The 23,050-nt window shown below is 60.9% G+C and overlaps 1 protein-coding gene across 10 annotated transcripts in view; it reads left to right on the top strand.

The window, feature by feature from the left end:
• Window positions 1-23,050, top strand: part of rimbp2b (RIMS binding protein 2b) — an 853,804-nt gene that overhangs the window by 456,934 nt on the left and 373,820 nt on the right. For 9 of the 10 annotated variants that reach the window (XM_072517603.1, XM_072517263.1, XM_072517521.1 and 6 more), the window contains exons 1-2: window positions 566-586; window positions 3,624-3,746. The gene's annotated coding sequence lies outside the window, so the exon portion shown is untranslated. Of the gene's footprint in view, window positions 1-499; window positions 587-3,623; window positions 3,747-23,050 lie in introns of those variants that run through there. The other variant, XM_072517100.1, reaches the window with a different exon arrangement.

Below are 23,050 nucleotides of genomic sequence, written 5' to 3'. Positions count from 1 at the left end.
TGACAGTGCGGCACTCCCTCAGTACTGACCGTCTGACAGTGCGGCACTCCCTCAGTACTGACTCTCTGACAGTGCGGCACTCCCTCAGTACTGACTCTCTGACAGTGCGGCACTCCCTCAGTACTGACCCTCTGACAGTGCAGCACTCCCTCAGTACTAACCGTCCATTGCATATATAACTCAATCCCTCCTCATTGGATATTGTTCTCACCCGAAGACCCCTGAAGAATCTTTGTTCTGATGCGGTCGGTAGGAGCGCTCTGCTGTGCGGTCACACTAAAGCCCAGTCCAATTCCTGTCAGCCCTCCATCCTCTGTCACTCCATCATCGGGTTTGATGGTTCGTGTTTTAGCTCGGGAGTTACCCCAGGGATTATGCTGCCTCTGGCAACGGGCCAATTTTGGACAAATAGCTCAGGAACCCAGAGACATCATCACTTTGCGCCTTGGGTCTTGAGTTGCTGACATTCACGGCTCGATTCTCTTTTGTCTCTTCTCAGGATAATGAGCTGAAGGAAATTCTTCACGAAAAGTGTCACTGGAGCCTTCAGACCCCTGACCTTTCTCGGATCCTCCGCTATGACCAGGTACGTTGCTGCTAACATCAATACAATTCACCTGGGGGATAGCGACAGCGCGCAGCATTACACAGGGCACCTCTGTTCATGGGCTGTATCTCAGCTGGTGGGGGGGGGCGGGGGGGGGGAGCTGGGGTGGGGGGGGCGGGGGGGGAGCTGGGGTGGGGGGGCGGGGGGGGAGCTGGGGTGGGGGAGGGCTGAGTAGAGACGGTCGTTTTACGAGAATCTAAGATGAGATGTTGCCCTCCCCAGCTGGACGTGAAAGAGCCAGGGGAGTGGAACTAATTGGATCGCTCCATTAAAGAAGGGCCAAGTTGCCTCTTATTGTGCGGGATCATTCTGTGCATTTCCCGAAATCGGACAGCTTTTTGGTAGTGAAAGGGTTAATATTCTGCAATTGTCTGTCTTTTGCACATGTGGTGCCTGTTGATGATTTTTAGCTTCTAGCTTTTGTTTTGAAAGGATGTTCACTGGGCAATTACTGGATCCCCATTGAGAGCGTTTACCAATTTAGACTGCAGGCTCCTCAAGTTTCTGAGCTGTTTGGTTCTACTCCAGATCAGAAATATTACGGAGCGCAAAACCACCCAACCCAACTATTACTTATTTACATTTGGTGCCTTATTCAGACTTTATAATGAGAAAATTCAGATTGGGAGACCACTCAGCCCGTCTACTGGAATTGGCACCCCGAGCACAGTAAGTGTCTCTCACCCTCCATTGATCTCCCCCGGGGCTCGTTGAATCCGAGCATCCCCGCCGAGGGGCACAGGCGGGGCACGCCAATTTTGCCCGCTAAAAGCCGGCCCGGAAGGGACCCGGCGTTTTCGGATGGTCCCGGCCGGGAGGGGTTGTGCTCCAAGGCCGTTTACAGCTTCACTTTGTATGAGAAATAAGTCTTCTTGGACTCGCCTCTTCGGGACTACAATAAGAGACAACCACATTGCTGTGGGTCTGGAGTCACACGTAGGCCAGACCGGGTAAGGACGGCAGATTTCTTTCCCTTTGTTTTTAAAAAATATTTTATTGAAGCATTTGTAATTTTCACAGTTTAACCAATTTAACAAATTAACATTCTAAACAGCCTCCCGGCCCGCCACACGCAACCACATCACAATAACACCCCCCACTACCCTCCCGCCCGAGCTCCTAACTACCCGTATATTAGATTCCCTGTCTGTGTTTTACAGCTCCGTGCCTCCCATTTTCTCCCCCTGCCCGGCTTGGGTCACGCTGCTAATGTTTTTGATACACTCATGTTAAATCGAGAGGGTCTTATTTACCTCTAAGCGGAGCTTCCAAAGTTGCATTGCTCCATTGCGCAGCCTGATTGTTTCCACCTCCCCCGAGTCACTCACCATCCTGACTGGGAAATATATCGGCCGTTCCTTCGCTGTCGCTGGGTCAAAATGCTGCAACTCCCTCCCTAACAGCACAGTGGGTGTACCTACACCTCATGGACTGCAGCGGTTCAAGAAGGCAGCTCACCGCCTCCTCCTGGACAATTGGGGGTGGGCGATAACTGCTGGCCTAGCCAGCAATACCCAAATCTCATGATTGAATAAAAATATAACCGCCTGAGTCTGTCCCTGCGTCAGTTTACCTGCTGCTGAGACCGTGTTGCTGCTGTGATTCGATCCAGTCTCGATTATTCCAGTACACTCCCAGTGCTCTCCCAGATTCTCTCCTCCATGTACCTGAACTCACGGAAAACTCTGCGGCTCGTGTGCTAACCTGCAGCAGGTCCTGTTCACTCGCCACCTGCTTATTCACTACACTGGCTCCCGACTCATAATAATAATACTCGCTTAGTGTCACAAGTAGGCTTCAAATGAAGTTACTGTGAAAAGCCCCTAGTCGCCACATTCCGGCGCCTGTTCGGGGAGGCCGGTACGGGAATTGAGCCCGCGCTGCTGGCCTTGTTCTGCATTGCAAGCCAGCTGTTTAGCCCACTGTGCTAAACCAGCCCCGTGCCTCAGTTTCACACGCTTGTGTCGAGAATGGAATTGATTTGCGTTGCTGTATTTTTGCGCATGTTTGGAATAAAATTAATTTTAGAAGAAATGACTGCACCCTCTCCCAATCTCTGTCACCTCCCCCAGCCCCGCAATCCTGCCAGGTACCCCTCATCCTCCAATTCCGGCCTCTTGAGCACCCCCATTTCTCCACCGTTGGTAGCGGGCGGCACGGTGTCGCAGTGGTTAGCACTGCTGCCTCACAGCGTCAGAGACCCAGGTTAGCACTGCTGCCTCACAGCGTCAGAGACCCGGGTTAGCACTGCTGCCTCACAGCGTCAGAGACCCGGGTTAGCACTGCTGCCTCACAGCGTCAGAGACCCGGGTTAGCACTGCTGCCTCACAGCGTCAGAGACCCGGGTTAGCACTGCTGCCTCACAGCGCCATTAACCTCGGGTGCGATTCCCGGCTTGGGTCACTGTCTGTGCGGAGTCTGCACATCCTCCCCGTGTGTGCGTGGGTTTCCTCCGGGTGCTCCGGTTTCCTCCCACAGTCCAAAGACGTGCAGGTTAGGTGGATTGGCCATGATCAGTATGCAGGGTTACGGGGACTCTTTCGTCGGGTCGGTGCAGACTTGATGGGCTGAATGGCCTCTTTCGGCACTGGAGGGATTCTATGGTTCCTAAGCTCTGGGATTTCCTCCCCGAACTCCTCGGCCTCTCTGTCTCCTTTCAGCTGCTGTGCCAAACCCAACTCTCTGAGCAAGTGGTTGGCTGGTTTAGCTCAATGGGCTAGACAGCTGGTTTGTGATGCAGAGCAAGGCCAGCAGCGCGGGTTCCAATTCCCGTACCAGCTGAGAATTCTGAACTCTCCCTCCGCCTACCCGAACAGATTTTCACAGTTATTTCATTGCAGTGTTAATGTAACGTACTTGTGACAATAAAGACTTATTATTGTGGTGGCCTGTCCGAATATCTCCCCATGTGGGTCAGTGTCAATGCTTCTGTGAAGAACCTGGGAGTGTTTTTTTCTCATTGAGGAGGTTAGAGAAATGTAGATCGTTGATGAGCGGCTGTTGTTTTTTTCTTCAGGTGAAGCCAAACTATGGTCATCTTCAGGAAACTCTTCACCTTGTGACAGAAGAACGCGATTTGGCTGTACGGGAGAAAGACTTGCTCCAAGACAAGCTGGAGAACTTAGAGCAGGTTCTGAAGGTGAGGATGGAGACTGGGCTCTGCTCGGTGCCTGGTTACCAGACAGGGAGAAGCTAACGGGAAAACTGGACTGAAACGCTGCAGAAAAAAATTGATATTCGACTTTGGAAGGCGTTACAGAACAGCAACAGCAAATTGGTTAATGTTTCAAACCCCATCCAGTTTCTTATTCCATTGAAGTCAGCTGGGTGGGGGTGTAATGATGTGTAATGGTGTAATGGGTTGGAGTGTAATAAGGATGCGTAATAGGTGGGGGTGTAATGAGGATGTGTAATGGGTGGGGGTGTAATGGATAGGGGTGGTACAATGGTTGGCACTGCTCCCCACAGTGCCAGGGACCGGAGTTCGATTACAGCAATGGTGACTATGTGGGGTTTGCACAGTCTCCCCATGTTTCCTGTAAGATCTCCGGTTTACTGCAAGTTGGGTGGACTGGCTCTATGGGGGTAGGGCAGGAGAGTGGGCCTATGTAGGGTGTTTTTTCAGAGGGTCAGTGCAGACTTGATGGGCCGAATGGCCTCATTCTGCACTGCAGGGATTCTATGGGGATTTGTAATGTGTGAGGTTGTAATGAGAATGTGTAATGGATAGGAGTGTAATAAGGATGTGCAATTGGTGGAGTGGTAATGAAGATGGGAATTGGATGGACGTGTAATGAGGATGCGTAATGGGTACTGTTGTAATGAGGATGCATAATGGATGGGTGTGTAAAGAGGATGCGTAATGGGTAGGGGTGTAATGAGGATACATAATGGGTGGGGTTGTAATGAAAATGCATAATGGGTGGGGGTGTAATGAGGATGTGTAAATGGTGGGGTTGTAATGAGGATGCATAATGGGTGGGGGTGTAATGAGGATGCATAATGGGTGGGGCTGTAATGAGGATGCATAATGGGTTGAGGTGTAATGAGGATGTGCAATGGGTGGGGTTGTAATGAGGATGCACAATGGGTGAGGGTGTAATGAGGATGCATAATGAGTTAGCGTGTAAAGAGGATGCGTAATGGGTGGGGGTGTAATAAGGATGCATAATGGGTGGGGTTGTAATGAGGATGTGTAATGGGTGGGGGTATAATGAGGATGTGTAAAGGATGGGGTTGTAATGAGGATGCCTAATAGGTTGGGGTATAACGAGGATGCATATAGGATGGGGGTGTAATGGGGATGCATAATGGGTGGGGTTGTAATGAGGATGTGTAATAAGTGGGGTTGTAATGAGGATGTGTAATGGGTGAGGGTGTAATGAGGATGCATAAGGGGTGGGGTTGTAATGAGGATGTATAATGAGTGGGGTGTAATGGGATGCATAACGGGTGGGGTTGTAATGAGGATGTGTAATGGGTGGGGTTGTAATGAGGTTGCACAATGGGTGAGGGTGTAATGAGGATGCATAATGGGTGGGATTGTAATGAGGATATGTAATGGGTGGGATTGTAATGAGGATGTGTAATGGGTGGGATTGTAATGAGGATGTGTAATGGGTGGGATTGTAATGAGGATGTGTAATGGGTGGGATTGTAATGAGGATGTGTAATGGGTGGGATTGTAATGAGGATGTGTAATGGGTGGGGTATATGATTGCATAGGCTGGACATTACGGCTGAGTGTTTTAGCAGAGGACGAGGTAAAACATGTTGGGTGGCCTGGCCTAGCCCCTTGCTGTCCAGCCCGACACATTTACAATAAAACAGGGTTGGGGGGTGGATCAAACGGCAACTAGGTCACCGGCCCTTAGGCCCACTGAGGTCCTTTATGGCCCAATTAAGTGGCAATTATGGGTCTCAATCTGCCCCCACTGCACAGTGGGGAGCGGGTCACATTGCAAAGGCTCCCCTACCCACCCCTTTGCCCCCTCCCACCAGGCCTCCACAACCTGCCCCCTCCTCCCGGATCTCTTACTGCCCTAAAAGCCCGAGACACACCCTCGCTCCAGGCTCCATTGAGCACCATCGCAGTGGCCCCTGGCAGCGCCCACTCCAGAACTCAGCTCTGGCGATGCAGGGACGGCTCGAGGATGGGACTGTAAAAGTGATTCTGCCCATTCACAGGCCTTAGGTTCTGACCGAGGTTGTTCCTACATCTTGGAACAGTTCACAACCTGGAGGTTGGTTCGTGTTGCTGACTGAGGTAATGTGCTGGATTTACCTTTTCACCACCACTCACCTTCTCTCCCTCTGCGGGTTCACTCTCTTTTCTGGGCTAAAACCTCTCTTCTGTCTTTCCGCACAAACTCACACCCTGACTCCGGCAATCAGTCTGGAGGAGATTCACTCCGCGGCCTCTTGTTCTCGCCCTGGATTCTCAGTGTTGAGATGTACCTTAAGGTACCAGAATTCTGGTCTGTTTGGTCCTGACTGTCACTGGGCCGTCTGACGGTTGCGTCACTGTTCTTGTTCCTGTATTATTGGGCAGTCTGTTTATTTAAAGGGACGAGTGGGATGGTTGTTTATATGAACTGTCACCCGAGAGGTGATGGGGGCAACGCCTGAGAGGGGCGGCACAGTGTTTAGCACTGTTGCTTCACAGCTCCAGGGTCCCAGGTGCGATTCCCGGCTTGGGTCACTGTCTGTGCGGAGTCTGCACGTTCTCCCCGTGTCTGCGTGGGTTTCTTCCGGGTGCTCCGGTTTCCTCCCACAAGTCCCGAAAGACGTGCTGTTAGGTGGAATGGACATTCTGAATTCTCCCTCTGTGTACCCGAACAGGCGCCGGAGTGTGGCAACTAGGGGATTTTCACAGTAATTGAAGCGTTATTGCAGCGTTAATGTAAGCCCACTTGTGACATTAATAAAGATTATTATTATTCAGAGCTGCTCAGGGTGGGATATGAAACCTTTGATGTCTGGGTGGGGGGGTGCTCCACACTGTGTCCGCTCTCACCCGTCGAAAGGGCTAATCCTATCAGGAGAATGTGGAAGGAGAGCTGCCCCGTGGGGAGCCATGCTGGACTCTGTTATGTGACAGACCTTCATAATTCAATCACAACTTGCACATTCGTAATCCTGTCGCGTTCCTGCCGACCAGATAAACACTGTTTCCATGGTTACCGCCAAGGACTTTCTGCCAAGCACATCAACCCTATCACGTGAGGTCCTTAATCTGATTCTTTGGCCTTTATATCATTTTTTCCTGTTTGTTTTGTTGACGTGTTTACAGGAGATTCCGCAGTTCCCACTGATGACTGGCTCACATTGAATCAGCAACGGGCTCGCGGAGAGATTTCAAAGTCTTCCTTCCCCAGGGCAGGCGTCCCAGCTCAGTGAGTGCAACAGAGAGAGAAATATTAACACAGGAGCTGGAATCATCCAAACTACCGCACCCCCCCGCACCCCCCCCCCGCACACACCCCCACACACCCACACACACACCCCCACACACCCACACACACCCAAACACACCCACACACACACCCCACACACCCCAGGGCAGGCGTCCCAGCTCAGTGAGTGCAACAGAGAGAGAAATATTAACACAGGAGCTGGAATCATCCAAACTACCGCACCCCCCCTGGACCCCCCCCCCCCCCCCCCCCCCCGCACACACCCACACACACCCCCACACACCCCAGGGCAGGCGTCCCAGCTCAGTGAGTGCAACAGAGAGAGAAATATTAACACAGGAGCTGGAATCATCCAAACTACCGCACCCCCCCCGCACCCCCCCCCGCACACACCCACACACACCCACACACACACCCACACACACCCACACACACACCCACACACACCCACACACACCCCAGGGCAGGCGTCCCAGCTCAGTGAGTGCAACAGAGAGAGAAATATTAACACAGGAGCTGGAATCATCCAAACTACCACACCCCCCCTGGACCCCCCCGCACCCCCCCCCGCACACACCCACACACACCCACACACACACCCACACACACCCACACACACACCCACACACACCCACACACCCCCCCACACACCCCAGGGCAGGCGTCCCAGCTCAGTGAGTGCAACAGAGAGAGAAATATTAACACAGGAGCTGGAAACATCCAAAATACCGCACCCCCCCCGCACCCCCCCCCGCACACACCCACACACACCAACACCCCCCCCCCACACACACCCCCACACACCCGCACACACCCACACATACCCACACACACCCACACACCCCCACACACACCCCCACACACCCCCCCCCACACACCCGAACACACCCACACATACCCACACCCCCGCACACACCCACACACACCCACACACCCCCCACACAGCCCCCCACACACCCGCACACACCCACACACACCCCCACACACCCCCACACACCCCCACACCCCCCGCACACACCCGCACACCCCCCACACACACCCACACACACCCACACACCCCCACACACTCCCACACACACCCCCACACCCCCCCACACACCCCCACACCCCCCGCACACACCCGCACACCCCCCACACACACCCACACACACCCACACACCCACACACACCCACACACCCCCACATACACACCCCCACACACACACCCCCACACGCCCCCACACCCCCCGCACACACCCACACACCCACATACCCCCGCACCCCCCCCCCGCACACACCCACACACCCACACACACCCAAACACACCCCCACACCCCCCCCCACATACCCACACACCCCCCCACACACCCCAGGGCAGGCGTCCCAGCTCAGTGAGTGCAACAGAGAGAGAAATATTAACACAGGAGCTGGAATCATCCAAACTACCGCACCCCCCCCGCACCCCCCCCCCGCACACACCCACACACACCCCTGCACACACCCCCACACACCCACACATACCCAAACACACCCACACACACCCCCGCACACCCAAACACCCTCCCGCACACATCCACACACACCCCTGCACACACCCCCACACACCCCCACACACCGCACACACCCGCACACACCCACACCCCCCCACACACCCGCACACACCCCCGCACACACCCACACCCCCACACACCCACACACACACCCACACACCCACACACACACCCACACACCCGCACACACCCACACATACCCAAACACACCCGCACACATCCACACACACCCCCGCACACACCCACACCCCCCACACACCCACACACACCCACACACCCCCACACACTCCCACACACACCCCCACACACACCCACACCCCCCGCACACACCCGCACACCCCCCACACACACCCACACACACCCACACACCCCCACACACTCCCACACACACCCCCACACACCCCCACACACCCCACACCCCCCGCACACACCCGCACACCCCCCACACACACCCACGCACACCCACACACCCACACACACCCACACACCCCCACACACACACCCCCACACACACACCCCCACACGCCCCCACACCCCCCGCACACACCCACACACCCACATACCCCCGCACCCCCCCCCCCGCACACACCCACACACCCACACACACCCACACACCCACACACACCCACACACACCCAAACACACCCCCACACACCCCCCCACATACCCACACACCCCCCCACACACCCCAGGGCAGGCGTCCCAGCTCAGTGAGTGCAACAGAGAGAGAAATATTAACACAGGAGCTGGAAACATCCAAAATACCGCACACCCCCGCACCCCCCCCGCACACACCCACACACCCACACACCCCCCAACACCCCCCCCACACACCCGCACACACCCACACATACCCACACCCCCGCACACACCCACACACCCACACACACCCACACACCCCCCACACAGCCCCCCACACACCCGCACACACACACACATACCCAAACACACCCGCACACACCCCCACACACCCGCACACACCCACACACACCCACACACACCCCCACACACCCCCACACACCCGCACACACCCACGCATACCCAAACACACCCGCACACACCCACTCACACCCCCGCACACACCCACACACCCCCCCACACACCCACACACACCCACACCCCCCCACACACACCCACACACACACCCACACCCCCCCCACACCCCCCGCACACACCCGCACACCCCCCGCACACACCCACACACCCACACACACCCACCCCCCCCCCACACAGCCCCCCACACACCCGCACACACCCACACATACCCAAACACACACCCCCACACACCCGCACACACCCCACACACCCCCACACACCCGCACACACCCCCACACACCCCCCCCACACACCCGCACACACCCACACATACCCAAACACACCCGCACACACCCACTCACACCCCCGCACACACCCACACACACCCCACACACCCACACACACCCACATCCCCCACACACACCCCCACACACACCCACACCCCCCACACCCCCCACACCCCCCGCACACACCCACACACCCACACACACGCACACACCCCCACACAGCCCCCCACACACCCGCACACACCCACACATACCCAAACACACACCCCCACACACCCGCACACACCCACACACACCCGCACACACCCCCACACACCCCCACACACCCGCACACACCCACACAAACCCAAACACACCCGCACACACCCACTCACACCCCCGCACACACCCACACACCCCCCCACACACCCACACACACCCACACCCCCCCCACACACACCCACACACACACCCACACCCCCCCACACCCCCCACACCCCCCCGCACACACCCGCACACCCCCCGCACACCCCACACACACCCACACCCCCCCCCACACACCCACACACACCCACACCTCCCCACACACCCCCACACACCCCCACACCCCCCGCACACACACACACAGCCACACCCCCACCCACACACCCCCCCACACACCCACACCCACCCACACACACACCCACACCCCCCCGCACACACCCCACACACACACCCACACACCCACACACACCCACACACCCACACAAACCCAAACACACCCCCACACCCCTCCCCACACACCCACACACCCCCCCACACACACCCCCATACACCCCAGGGCATGCGTCCCAGCTCAGTGAGTGCAACAGAGAGAGAAATATTAACACAGGAGCTGGAAACATCTAAAATACCGCACATCCCCGCACCCCCCCCGCACACACCCACACACACCAACACCCCCCCCCCACACACCCCCCCACACACCCGCACACACCCACACATACCCACACCCCCGCACACACGCACACACCCACACACACCACCCCACACAGCCCCCCACACACCCGCACACACCCTCACACACCCGCACACACCCACACACACCCACACACACCCGCACACACCCCCACACACCCCCACACACCCGCACACACCCCACACATACCCAAACACACCCGCACACACCCACTCACACCCCCGCACACACCCATACACCCCCCCACACACCCACACACACCCACACACACCCACACCCCCCCCACACCCCCACACCCCCCCCACACACCCTGCACACACCCGCACACCCCCCGCACACACCCACACACCCACACACACCCACACCCCCCCACACACCCACACACACCCACACACCCACACACCCCCACACACACACCCCCACACACACACCCCCACACGCCCCCACACCCCCCGCACACACCCACACACCCACATACCCCCGCACCCCCCCCCCGCACACACCCACACACCCACACACACCCACACACACCCAAACACACCCCCACACACCCCCCCACATACCCACACACCCCCCCCACACACCCCAGGGCAGGCGTCCCAGCTCAGTGAGTGCAACAGAGAGAGAAATATTAACACAGGAGCTGGAATCATCCAAACTACCGCACCCCCCCGCACCCCCCCCCCCCGCACACACCCACACACACCCACACACACACCCCACACACACCCACACACACACCCACACACCCCCCACACACACACCCCCACACACCCCAGGGCAGGCGTCCCAGCTCAGTGAGTGCAACAGAGAGAGAAATATTAACACAGGAGCTGGAATCATCCAAACTACCGCACCCCCCCCGCACCCCCCCCCCGCACACACCCACACACACCCCTGCACACACCCCCACACACCCACACATACCCAAACACACCCACACACACCCCCGCACACCCAAACACCCCCCCGCACACATCCACACACACCCCTGCACACACCCCCACACCCCCCCACACACCGCACACACCCGCACACACCCACACCCCCCCACACACCCGCACACACCCCCGCACACACCCACACCCCCACACACCCATACACACACCCACACCCGCACACACCCACACATACCCAAACACACCCGCACACATCCACACACACCCCCGCACACACCCACACCCCCCCACACACCCACACACACCCACACACCCCCACACACTCCCACACACACCCCCACACACACCCACACCCCCCGCACACACCCGCACACCCCCCACACACACCCACACACACCCACACACCCCCACACACTCCCACACACACCCCCACACACCCCCACACACCCCCACACCCCCCGCACACACCCGCACACCCCCCACACACACCCACACACACCCACACACCCACACACCCACACACCCCCACACACACACCCCCACACACACACCCCCACACGCCCCCACACCCCCCGCACACACCCACACACCCACATACCCCCGCACCCCCCCCCCCCGCACACACCCACACACCCACACACACCCAAACACACCCCCACACCCCCCCCCACATACCCACACACCCCCCCACACACCCCAGGGCAGGCGTCCCAGCTCAGTGAGTGCAACAGAGAGAGAAATATTAACACAGGAGCTGGAATCATCCAAACTACCGCACCCCCCCCCGCACACACCCACACACACCCGCACCCCCCCCCACACACCCCCACACACCCACACACACCCCCACACACCCCCCCACATACCCACACACCCCCCCACACACCCCAGGGCAGGCGTCCCAGCTCAGTGAGTGCAACAGAGAGAGAAATATTAACACAGGAGCTGGAAACATCCAAAATACCGCACACCCCCCACCCCCCCCCGCACACACCCACACACCCCCCAACACCCCCCCCACACACCCGCACACACCCACACAAACCCACACCCCCGCACACACCCACACACCCACACACACCCACACACCCCCCACACAGCCCCCCACACACCCGCACACACCCACACATACCCAAACACACCCGCACACACCCCCACACACCCCCACACACCCGCACACACCCACACACACCCGCACACACCCACACATACCCAACCACACCCACACACACCCCCGCACACCCAAACACCCCCCCGCACACATCCACACACACCCCTGCACACACCCCCACACACCGCACACACCCGCACACACCCACACCCCCCCACACACCCGCACACACCCCCGCACACACCCACACCCCCACACACCCACACACACACCCACACACCCGCACACACCCACACATACCCAAACACACCCGCACACATCCACACACACCCCCGCACACACCCACACCCCCCCACACACCCACACACACCCACACACCCCCACACACTCCCACACACACCCCCACACACACCCACACCCCCCGCACACACCCGCACACCCCCCACACACACCCACACACACCCACACACCCCCACACACCCACACCCCCCACACACACACCCCCACACACACACCCCCACACGCCCCCACACCCCCCGCACACACCCACACACCCACATACCCCCGCACCCCCCCCGCACACACCCACACACCCACACACACCCCCACACACACCCACACACCCCCACACACTCCCACACACACCCCCACACACCCCCACACACCCCCACACCCCCCGCACACACCCAAACACCCCCCACACACACCCACACACACCCACACACCCCCACACACTCCCACACACACCCCCACACACCCCCACACACCCCCACACCCCCCGCACACACCCGCACACCCCCCACACACACCCACACACACCCACACACCCCCACATACACACCCCCACACACACACCCCCACACGCCCCCACCCCCCCCCGCACACACCCACACACCCACATACCCCCGCACCCCCCCCCCCCCCCCCCGCACACACCCACACACCCACACACACCCAAACACACCCCCACACCCCCCCCCACATACCCACACACCCCCCCACACACCCCAGGGCAGGCGTCCCAGCTCAGTGAGTGCAACAGAGAGAGAAATATTAACACAGGAGCTGGAATCATCCAAACTAACGCACCCCCCCCGCACCCCCCCCCCGCACACACCCACACACACCCCTGCACACACCCCCACACACCCACACATACCCAAACACACCCACACACACCCCCGCACACCCAAACACCCCCCCGCACACATCCACACACACCCCTGCACACACCCCCACACACCCACACATACCCAAACACACCCACACACACCCCCGCACACCCAAACACCCTCCCGCACACATCCACACACACCCCTGCACACACCCCCACACACCCCCACACACCGCACACACCCGCACACACCCACACCCCCCACACACCCGCACACACCCCCGCACACACCCACACCCCCACACACCCACACACACACCCACACACCCACACACACACCCACACACCCGCACACACCCACACATACCCAAACACACCCGCACACATCCACACACACCCCCGCACACACCCACACCCCCCCACACACCCACACACACCCACACACCCCCACACACTCCCACACACACCCCCACACACACCCACACCCCCCGCACACACCCGCACACCCCCCACACACACCCACACACACCCACACACCCCCACACACTCCCACACACACCCCCACACACCCCCACACACCCCACACCCCCCGCACACACCCGCACACCCCCCACACACACCCACGCACACCCACACACCCACACACACCCACACACCCCCACACACACACCCCCACACACACACCCCCACACGCCCCCACACCCCCCGCACACACCCACACACCCACATACCCCCGCACCCCCCCCCGCACACACCCACACACCCACACACACCCACACACCCACACACACCCACACACACTCAAACACACCCCCACACACCCCCCCACATACCCACACACCCCCCCACACACCCCAGGGCAGGCGTCCCAGCTCAGTGAGTGCAACAGAGAGAGAAATATTAACACAGGAGCTGGAAACATCCAAAATACCGCACACCCCCGCACCCCCCCCGCACACACCCACACACCCCCCAACACCCCCCCCACACACCCGCACACACCCACACATACCCACACCCCCGCACACACCCACACACCCACACACACCCACACACCCCCCACACAGCCCCCCACACACCCGCACACACCCACACATACCCAAACACACCCGCACACACCCCCACACACCCACACACACCCACACACACCCACACACACCCCCACACACCCCCACACACCCGCACACACCCACACATACCCAATCACACCCGCACACACCCACTCACACCCCCGCACACACCCACACCCCCCCCCACACACCCACACACACCCACACCCCCCCACACACACCCACACACACACCCACACCCCCCCCCCACACCCCCCGCACACACCCGCACACCCCCCGCACACACCCACACACACCCACCCCCCCCCACACAGTCCCCCACACACCCGCACACACCCACACATACCCAAACACACACCGCCACACACCCGCACACACCCACACACACCCACACACCCGCACACACCCCCACACACCCCCACACACCCGCACACACCCACACATACCCAAACACACCCGCACACACCCACTCACACCCCCGCACACACCCACACACACCCCCACACACCCACACACACCCACATCCCCCACACACACCCCCACACACACCCACACCCCCCACACCCCCCACACCCCCCGCACACACCCACACACCCACACACACGCACACACCCCCACACAGCCCCCCACACACCCGCACACACCCACACATACCCAAACACACACCCCCACACACCCGCACACACCCACACACACCCGCACACACCCCCACACACCCCCACACACCCGCACACACCCACACAAACCCAAACACACCCGCACACACCCACTCACACCCCCGCACACACCCCCACACACCCACACACACCCACACCCCCCCACACACACCCACACACACACCCACACCCCCCACACCCCCCACACCCCCCGCACACACCCGCACACCCCCCGCACACACCCACACACACCCACACCCCCCCACACACCCACACACACCCACACCTCCCCACACACCCCCACACACCCCCACACCCCCCGCACACACACACACAGCCACACCCCCACCCACACACCCCCCCACACACCCACACACACCCACACACACACCCACACCCCCCCGCACACACCCACACACACACCCACACACCCACACCCACCCACACACCCCACACACACCCACACACAACCCCACACACCCCCACACAGCCCCCCACACACCCGCACACACCCACACATACCCAAACACACACCCCCACACACCCGCACACACCCACACACACCCGCACACACCCCCACACACCCCCACACACCCGCACACACCCACACAAACCCAAACACACCCGCACACACCCACTCACACCCCCGCACACACCCACACACCCCCCCACACACCCACACACACCCACACCCCCCCACACACACCCACACCCACACCCCCCACACCCCCCACACCCCCCGCACACACCCGCACACCCCCCGCACACACCCACACACACCCACACCCCCCCACACACCCACACACACCCACACCTCCCCACACACCCCCACACACCCCCACACCCCCCGCACACACACACACAGCCACACCCCCACCCACACACCCCCCCACACACCCACACACACCCACACACACACCCACACCCCCCCGCACACACCCACACACACACCCACACACCCACACACACCCACACACCCCACACACACCCACACACAACCCCACACACCCCCACACCCCCCGCACACACCCACACACCTACACACACCCACACACCCCCCCACACACCCACACACACCCACACCCCCCACACACCCCCCCACACACACCCACACCCCCCGCACACACCCACACACCCACACACCCCCGCAACCCCCCCGCACACACCCACACACCCACACACACCCAAACACACCCGCACACCCCTCCCCACACACCCACACCCCCCCCCACACACACCCCCATACACCCCAGGGCATGCGTCCCAGCTCAGTGAGTGCAACAGAGAGAGAAATATTAACACAGGAGCTGGAAACATCTAAAATACCGCACATCCCCGCACCCCCCCCGCACACACCCACACACACCAACACCCCCCCCCACACCCCCCCCCACACACCCGCACACACCCACACATACCCACACCCCCGCACACACCCACACACCCACACACACCACCCCACACAGCCCCCCACACACCCGCACACACCCTCACACACCCGCACACACCCACACACACCCACACACACCCGCACACACCCCCACACACCCCCACACACCCGCACACACCCACACATACCCAAACACACCCGCACACACCCACTCACACCCCCGCACACACCCATACACCCCCCCACACACCCACACACACCCACACACACCCACACCCCCCCCACACCCCCACACCCCCCCCCACACACCCTGCACACACCCGCACACCCCCCGCACACACCCACACACCCACACACACCCACACCCCCCCACACACCCACACACACCCACACACCCACACACCCCCACACACACACCCCCACACACACACCCCCACACGCCCCCACACCCCCCGCACACACCCACACACCCACATACCCCCGCACCCCCCCCCGCACACACCCACACACCCACACACACCCACACACACCCAAACACACCCCCACACACCCCCCCACATACCCACACACCCCCCCACACACCCCAGGGCAGGCGTCCCAGCTCAGTGAGTGCAACAGAGAGAGAAATATTAACACAGGAGCTGGAAACATCCAAAATACCGCACACCCCCGCACCCCCCCCCCCCCGCACACACCCACACACACCCACACACACACCCACACATACCCACACACACCCCCGCACCCCCCCCGCACACACCCACACACCCACACACCACCCAACACCCCCCCCACACACCCGCACACACCCACACATACCCACACCCCCGCACACACCCACACACCCACACACACACACACACCCCCCACACAGCCCCCCACACACCCGCACACACCCACACATACCCAAACACACCCGCACACACCCCCACACACCCGCACACACCCACACACACCCACACACACCCACACACACCCCCACACACCCCCACACACCCACACATACCCAAACACACCCGCACACACCCACTCACACCCCCGCACACACCCACACACCCCCCCACACACCCACACACACCCACACCCCCCCACACACACCCACACACACACCCACACCCCCCCCACACCCCCCGCACACACCCGCACACCCCCCGCACACACCCACACACCCACACACACCCACCCCCCCCACACAGCCCCCCACACACCCGCACACACCCACACATACCCAAACACACACCCCCACACACCCGCACACACCCACACACACCCACACACCCGCACACACCCCCACACACCCCCACACACCCGCACACACCCACACATACCCAAACACACCCGCACACACCCACTCACACCCCCGCACACACCCACACACACCCCCACACACCCACACACACCCACATCCCCCACACACACACCCACACACACCCACACCCCCCACACCCCCCGCACATACCCACACACCCACACACACGCACGCACCCCCACACAGCCCCCCACACACCCGCACACACCCACACATACCCAAACACACACCCCCACACACCCGCACACACCCACACACACCCGCACACACCCCCACACCCCCCCACACACCCGCACACACCCACACAAACCCAAACACACCCGCACACACCCACTCACACCCCCGCACACACCCACACACCCCCCCACACACCCACACACACCCACACCCCCCCACACACACCCACACACACACCCACACCCCCCACACCCCCCACACCCCCCGCACACACCCGCACACCCCCCGCACACACCCACACACACCCACACACCCCCACACACCCACACACACCCACACCTCCCCACACACCCCCACACACCCCCACACCCCCCGCACACACACACACAGCCACACCCCCACCCACACACCCCCCCACACACCCACACACACCCACACACACACCCACACCCCCCCGCACACACCCACACACACACCCACACACCCACACACACCCACACACCCCACACACACCCACACACAACCCCACACACCCCCACACCCCCCGCACACACCCGCACATCCCCCGCACACACCCACACACCCACACACACCCACACACCCCCCCACACACCCACACACACCCACACCCCCCCACACACACCCCCACACACACCCACACCCCCCGCACACACCCACACACCCACACACACCCGCAACCCCCCCGCACACACCCACACACCCACACACACCCAAACACACCCCCACACCCCTCCCCACACACCCACACCCCCCCCACACACACCCCCATACACCCCAGGGCATGCGTCCCAGCTCAGTGAGTGCAACAGAGAGAGAAATATTAACACAGGAGCTGGAAACATCTAAAATACCGTACATCCCCGCACCCCCCCCCGCACACACCCACACACACCAACACCCCCCCCCACACACACCCCCACACACCCGCACACACCCACACATACCCACACCCCCGCACACACCCACACACCCACACACACCACCCCACACAGCCCCCCACACACCCGCACACACCCTCACACACCCGCACACACCCACACACACCCACACACACCCGCACACACCCCCACACACCCGCACACACCCACACATACCCAAACACACCCGCACACACCCACTCACACCCCCGCACACACCCATACACCCCCCCACACACCCACACACACCCACACACACCCACACCCCCCCCCACACCCTCACACCCCCCCCCACACACCCTGCACACACTCGCACACCCCCCGCACACACCCACACACCCACACACACCCACACCCCCCCACACACCCACACACACCCACACACCCACACACACCCCCACCCACACACCCACACACACCCACACACACCCACACACACCCCCACACCCCCACACATACCCACACACACCCACACACACCCACACACACCACCACGCACCCACACGCACCCACACACACCCCCACACACCCACACATTCCCAAACACACCCGCACGCACCCACACACCCCCACACACACCCACACATACCCAAACACACCCACACACACCCACATACCCACACACACACACCCTCACACCCCCGCACACCCACACCCCCCCACACACACCCACACACACCCCCACACACCCCCACATACCCGCACACACCCGCACACACCCACACACCCGCACACACACCCACAGACACCCCCACACACACGCACACACCCCCACACACCCACACATACCCAAGCACACCCGCACACACCCGCACACACCCCCACACACCCACACATACCCAAACCACCCGCACACACCTACACCCCCCACACATACCCCCACACACCCACACACATCCCCACTCTCCCACACACACCCACACACACCCACCACACACAGCCACACATACCCCCACACAACCGCACACACCCCCACACACCCACACATACCCAAACACACCCACACACACACCCGCACACACCCACACACACACACCCTCACACCCCCACACACCCACACATACCCCCACACACCCACACACACCCGCACACACCCACACATACCCAAACACACCCGCACACACCCGCACAACCCCCCACACACCCACACATACACAAACACACCCCCACACACCCACACACCCCCCCACACACCCGCACACACCCGCACACCCCCACACACCCACACATACCCAAACACACCCGCACACACCCACACACACCCGCACACACCCACACACTCCCACACACACCCGCACACACCCACACACACCCCCACACGCCCGCACACACACCCACATACCCGCACACACCCGCACACACCCACACACACCCACACACACCCACACACACCCCCATATACCCAAACACAACCGCACACACCCACACACACCCGCACACACCCACGCACACACCCACACACACCCACACACACCCCCGCACACCCGCACACACCCCCACATACCAAAACACACGCACGCACACACCCACACACACCCACACACACCCCCACACACCCTCACACACACCCACAGACACCCCCACACACACGCACACACCCCCACACACCCACACATACCCAAACACACCCGCACACACCCACACACCCCCACACACACCCCCACACACCCGCACACACCCACACACCCCCACACACACCCCCGCACACCCTCACACACCCCCGCACCCCCCCACACACCCACACACACCCACACACACCCCCACACACCCGCACACACCCCCACATACCCACGTACACACCCACACACACCCACACACACACACCCACACACACCCGCACACACCCCCACATACCCAAACACACCCGCACACACCCACACACCCCCTCACACACCCACACACACCCACACACACCCACACACACTCGCACACACCCCCACATACCCAAACACACCCGCGCACACCCCCACACACACCCACACACACCCACACATACCCAAACACACCCGCACACACCCACACAACCCCAAACACACCCGCACACACCCACACATACCCACACACACCCATACACACCCCCGCACACACCCGCACACCCCCGCACACACACCCGCACACCCCCGCACACACACCCGCACACCCCCGCACACACACCCACACACACCCACACACCCCCCCCCACACACCCGCACACACACCCGCACACTCCCACGCACACACCCGCACACACACCCGCACACACCCACACACACCCACACACACCCACAAACACCCACACACACACCCGCACTCACCCACACACACCCCCACACTCACCTGCACGCACCCACACACACCCGCACTCACCCACACACACCCACACACCCGCACTCACCCGCACACACCCGCACACACCCGCACACTCCCACACACTCCCACACACACCCACACACACCCCCACACACCCATGCACACCCGCACTCACCCACACACACCCGCACACACCCGCACACACCCACACACTCCCACACACACCCGCACACACCCACACACACCCGCACACTCCCACACACACCCCCACACACCCACACACACCCACACACACCCACACACACCCGCACTCACCCACACACACACCCGCACACACCCACACACACCCACACACCCCCACACACCCGCACTCACCAGCACACACCCACACACACCCGCACTCACCCACACACACACCCGCACACTCCCGCACTCACCCGCACACTCCCGCACTCACCCACACACACCCGCACTCACCCACACACACCCGCACACACCCGCACTCACCCACACACACCCACACACACCCGCACTCACCCACACACACCCACACGCACCCGCGCTCACCCACACACACCCGCACTCACACACACACACACCCATACACACCTGCACTCATCCACACACACCCACACACACCCACACACACCCGCACACACACACCCACACACACACCCACACAAACCCGCACTCACCCCACACACCCACACACACACCCGCACTCACCCGCACACATACCCGCACACATCCCCCCACACACACACACACCCACACATACCCACACATACCCGCGCACACCCGCACACTGCCACACACCCCCACACACACCCACACATACCCACACACACACGCACACACCCTCACACACCCACACACACCTGCACACACCCGCACACACCCACACATACCCGCACACAACACCCGCACACACCCACACTCCCCCAAACACACCCACACAACCGCATACACCCGCACACATCCACACACACCCGCACACACCCACACACACCCGCACACACCCGCACACACCCACACACACCCACACTCACCCACACTCACCCACACTCACCCGCACACACCCACACTCACCCGCACAAACCCGCACACACCCCCACACACATCCGCACAGACCCGCATACACCCACACCCCCTCGCACACAGAGCTCCACACACAACCCCGCACACACCCGCACACACCCGCACACACCCGCACACACCCACACACACCCACACACACCCGCACTCACCCACACACACCCACACGCACCCGCGCTCACCCACACACA

Source organism: Scyliorhinus torazame, chromosome 1 (genome assembly GCF_047496885.1).
Source record: "Scyliorhinus torazame isolate Kashiwa2021f chromosome 1, sScyTor2.1, whole genome shotgun sequence".
NCBI lineage: Eukaryota > Metazoa > Chordata > Chondrichthyes > Carcharhiniformes > Scyliorhinidae > Scyliorhinus > Scyliorhinus torazame.
Note: the sequence above shows the minus strand (reverse complement) of the source record. Positions and strands in the feature narration are given on the sequence as shown.